Raw genomic sequence first — 5,343 nt, 5'->3', positions numbered from 1 at the left:
CACCCAGAGAGTCGTGGTGGATGGGACTCAAGGCTCTACTCTATACCTTTTTCAAACTGTGTAGTACCCCCTTTCAAAAACTAAATTAGTACAGTGCTTCCCTCCTTGCAGAGGGAACTGGCAGTGGGGTTGAACAGCAGCCAGACAGAAGAGGCTGAGCTTGCTCTTATCTTCTTATCCGTCAGAGGACCCTTTAAAGACTCGCTTCTCCTGAACCCAAGTTGAAGATCACAGATCTAGAGGGGCTTTTTCCCCCTTGAATGCAGGTAAAAACAGAGCTGGCAAATGATATATAAAATTATTTAATCTGTCTCCCGTCTTAGGTTTTGGTGAAAATTTAAGAATTCTCACTGATCTTTGTCACATGGAGTGTCAATTAAGCAAGGCGTATCTTTTTTACAAGGAAAAGTAGCTAATTTTGAAAACAATCTGAGGATCAAATTCCCCTCCCTCTTTGCTTAATACTTAGGGATCCTGGTTTTCTCTGTTTAAAAGTTGCAAATTCTTGTAGAAAAATCTCAAATTTTCTGATTAAAAAAAACCCCCTTGATTAAAATGAAACACCACTATATATATGCGTATCAATTGAAGACAATGTTTTATCAATATATTTCCAATTTTAAAGCAATTTGGAAGCCTACCAGTGCCTCAATCACTATAATAAAATAAATTCTAAGTACCTATACATTTTGGTATTTGATTTTGGATTATTTTATCATGAAAAATCAGAGCTCCCACTGCCCACCTCGCTCATCAAGATGTAGGTCCAGGCCCCTCAATCACAAGCTACTCCCCGCCCCCCACCCGCCCAGCCCTGCTGGAAGGGGCCCCCAGCTGCCAGGCAGAGCCATCCTTAGGGGTGTGCGGGGCCTGAGGCATAGCCTGTGCGGGGCTGGGGGAGGCAACTGCCCTCAGAAGCCAGTGGCAGTGGGGTGGGGGTGGTGATCACCCACAGAAGCCAGCAGTGGTGGCAGTGGTGAGATGTGGTGACCACCCGCACTGTCTGTAGGGCTCCCCAGTGCGCAGGATCCAGGGTGGTTGCCTTGACTAGTTCCTCCCTTCCCCCTGGCATGGCCCTGCTGCCAGGACTAGAGCCAGGGACCCAGGTCCACAGCTCCCTGCCCTGCTGTCCCTCTCAGCAGTGCCTGAGCCCTGGCTGCCACCCACAGGAGGCATCAGCTGCTGCAGTGGAGAACAGAGCCCAGTCTCCCCCCCTGCGAGCAGCATGGCCAGAATGGAGCCCATGGTGGGGGCAGATGTGGGCTGCCTGCTGTAGGCTCAGGCTCACCACCGTGCTGCCTTCCCCCTAGGTTCTCCGTGGCTCAGCTGGCAGGATTTGTCATGGCAGGGCAGAGCAGGGCCGGGCAAGGAAGCTCTTTGCTGCTGCAAGACCTATGCCACTGCAAGCACCACCCTCCCATAGCAAGGTGTCCCCTGCCTGCCCTACAGCAGTGACGGGCACAACTCTGTGCTGCCACCGGCCCTGCTGCTGGGTGGGAAGGGGGCTCTTTGCCAGGGTGACATAGGGTTTGCAGCAGCAAGGAGCTTCCCTGGTCAGCCCCGCTTTGCCCGGCTGCACTGGATCCTGTCTGATGGGCTGTGGGAGCTCTGGGGGGAAGACAGCAGGGCAGGAAACCCAAGTCCCAGTGCCGGTTTAGGCTTAAGCTACTTAAGCTACAGTTTAGGGCCTCACAATATGAGGGGCTGCTATATGTGGAAAAAAACTGGATTATTTTTATCGTATGGGGGCCTCTTAAGCTGGACATAGTTTAGGGCCTCAGCATGTCATAATCCAGCACTGCTAAACCTGTAGCAGGCAGCCCACCTCCATCCCTTTCCCATGCACAGATCTGGAGGGCATGTGTCCCCCTGCTCCCCCAGAAGTGAATGCAGTGGTGGGGAGCCAGCCCCACTACCCCAACCCCCCAGACAAGCTGCTCATGGCCCCATCCCACTCCCTGTGCATTCTGGCCCCAGGCCTCAAGTTCCATACACCGCTTGGGCTGGGCAGCAGCCCCAGGCCCTGCCCAACTCACTCCCTCTGTCCCTCTCGCCCTATGGTGGCGTCAATCCCCACTTCCCTTTGCCAGACTTACCTGCGGGAGCTGTTCTCCAGGCTGCTGGGTGACCACGTGCATGTGCGAAAAGTAAGGACACTTTCCAGCTATTAACTAGTTACTCTGTACAGTGCTTCAAAGAGAGTGTAAAACATTATATGGACTTCTATTTTGAAAGTGAATGAATTTCCTGGCAATGTAATACTTCACAGTGAACTTCTTAGCAGGAAAAGTGACTGTGTATATTGAATCAAAACCACAAGAAGAACTTGAGTGCAATTGGTATGGTCACATATTTACAACACGATGCTGCTTAAAAAGATTACGAATTAATTGGCACTGTTCAGATAACTGTAAACACAGTGATAGCCTTTGGAAAAAACTTATCGTCACCTATATGATAGCTCCTAATAATAAGTGCATATTCAGAAGGTTTTTGTTCTGCAGTTTAAACAACCTATTGGCAATATACTATATTAACCAGGCAGCTTTTTTTCTAAGTGACACGTAGTTAACCTTATTTACAAAGCAGATGTTGATTTCAGTAGGGCAGGGTATAAAGAAAAAAACGTGCTACTTAAAACTGAAAAGTTGAATTTTATGTCTTTATGTGTCCTTTTTAAGGAGTACCTGGGAATGATCCAGGCAATACTAACACACCACTCCCTACTGAAAATGATTGCTTCATAAATTTTCATTCCACACCCAGCTTGGGTGCCAAGTGTTTTGGGTTCAAGATATAAAGGCAGTGCCATATCTTGGACTCTGAGGATGTTTTCCCAACTTTGTCCATCAAACGTATATAGGATGTTTCCTCAAAGCATGCCTGACCACAGAAGCAGTATGTGCAACAGTATCCAAGACTGCTAATGATTGTATTTAGAGGAACCTGAAAAAGGAATGGAAAAGGCTTTAATTTTTTTTTAAGGATGGTCAAATATGAGGAAAAACAAAAATCTTTTTGTCAAAGCTTTTATACTCCTTAGCATTAGAACCGCAGGTTTCTTCTGTCCTGGAGGAGACTGACTATGACAAACTAGTCATTCTAACATCTGGACAAGGTGAGCTGAACAACTGAAAGGAGAAAGGTTTCATTGTTGGACTGTTTTAGATGTCTGACTTCAAACTAAGCAATGATATTATGTGGTATTAGAGAAGCATACTGGAACATTAATAAGGGCACAGGCAGAAGTGACAATTTTTGGCCAGTCTGGCCACAGAAAGTGATCTGTGTAACCAAACATGAGTGCATGGCTGCAGACAGCTTCACAAATGACTGGTCAGATGAAAATCTGAAAACTCATTGCATGAGAGAGTACAGTTTGTGGGTTTTTCAGCTCCCACTGGAGGGCGAGGTAGGTGTATTGGAGCTTCCTCCCCCACTCCCCCAAGGTGGGGGGCTCTGATTAACGCATCCCGCTTTCTAGCACTGGCTGGGAAACCCTTAAAATGAACTCCCTCTGCTCCGTTTCCCCCTCCCATTCTGAAAACAGCAACAGGCTGGGAGACAGGAAGGGCCATTTCTAGAGGAACCCTGCTGCAGGCATCCAGACAGGAGCTAGCCTCCCCCTGGAACCAACTGTGAACTTCTGTTTGGTCTGGGGGATTGCTGTAACTCAGAAGGCTTCCTGGAAAGCCTTGTCAGTTACAGTGGGGAGCTACACTTCTGTCTGTGCCCCGAATAACTTATTACTATGGGACTTATATTCAAGATACGTTGAAATCAAGGATGACAGGGGTCAGAAAAGATTTTTGGAGAAAAAACACATAAAGTGAGCACAAGTAAAATTCAGGCACTTTTTCTTGACTGTTTTTCTAAGACTGAGATGAGCCACTGTATTTTCACAAGACCTCAGTTGAATTACTAATTTAAACAATCACTGAAAGCACTAGGCTTACAATACTGAACACCTGCTGTAAAATTGTACAGAAAATCAAATAACAACTTGTTTGTGCCAACTTTCTTGGCCTTGGGGATGAAACCAAAAGATGTTCAAGAGCCTGCAAAAGATCAAGAGCCTGCAAACTCAAGGCAGTATAATGTAGGTTGGAATTTAATAGCTGGTACTGTTTAAAAATTGACTCCAAATAGGGTGCTTTTCACAGGGGGTGCACTGCCAATCTCAGGGGGTGCACATGCACCCGCATGCACCCCCTATGCATCACCAGTGGTCCAGCCTGTGGCAGGTCTGTTGGCCCTGCCTGGCCCAGGCACTGCCTAGTCCATGATGTATCTTGCCACCCCCCTGGGCATGCAGTGGGGCTGGGGCAGTTCTGCAGCTGGACTGCCTTCCCCAGTGGCTCTGCAGCTGGATTTCTTCTGGCTGCTGCCACTGCTGGCCCCACTGGGTGGCCCAGAGGTGGTGGTGATGGCAGCAGAGAGGAACTGCAGGGCAGCCTGGGCATGGGATGCAGCAAGAACGACCCGGCAGCCCTGAGCAGGAGGAGCTGCTTTCCCTTCCACCAAAAAGCAGCTTCTGCTGGCCACTGCTGCTGCTCAGCATGGGCGGGTGGTCTGGAGCAGGCGTGGGACAGCTGTGCGCATGGGTTCTGTTTGGTCTGCTTCAGGTGGGGTGAGTTTGGAGTGGGCGTGGGGCAGGCAGTGGTTGGGGATATGCACTGTGGAGGTCACAGGGAGGCACCGCAGGGCATGTGGGCTCTGGACTGTTCAGGGTGGGGGGGATGCTGACAGCAGGCCCAAATAATTGCCTGCCCTGATCTAGACCAAAGTGTATAGATGTATAAGCAAGATAGACAGTTGGAGTGAAGTGCTGCCATCTTTCTCTTCCTCCTTTATATTAAATTTAACCTTGAATATCAAATCTGAGATTATTTAACTCCGGGAGCCATTTTACCGCAGCTGAAAAATGGAGATAGAGAAGATATAAAGGGGTTTTATGTAATGATTAGGTTTTGACAAAAAGTAGAAAAGTTTCCACACATTTGAAAAATTCAGCTGTGTTTGAATCCCACTTTAAGCATAGATATGTGCAATTAGAAACTGGAATAGCAGTGTCTGCTGGGCCATGGCTGCACGCTGCTGCTCAGAGCATAATAGACAGAGCAGCTGCAGCTGTCCTTGCAAATTTCCTTGCAAACAATGAATTGCAGGTTAAGGAAAACTCTGAAAAAGCTGGGGTTTAGGACAGCATCATCCTAGGAGGCCACAGTTGCTACTGGGTATGTGTGAACCAGCTTGTATTTTAGTTAAATGAGCTCTAATATTAGGAGAAAGAAGTGTAACAGCTGTGTGATAGCAGGCTGAAGACGCTGAACCAGCCATTCT

Source organism: Crocodylus porosus, unplaced genomic scaffold (assembly GCF_001723895.1).
Source record: "Crocodylus porosus isolate Cpor-Errol unplaced genomic scaffold, CroPor_comp1, whole genome shotgun sequence".
Classification (NCBI taxonomy): Eukaryota; Metazoa; Chordata; order Crocodylia; family Crocodylidae; genus Crocodylus; species Crocodylus porosus.
Note: the sequence above shows the minus strand (reverse complement) of the source record.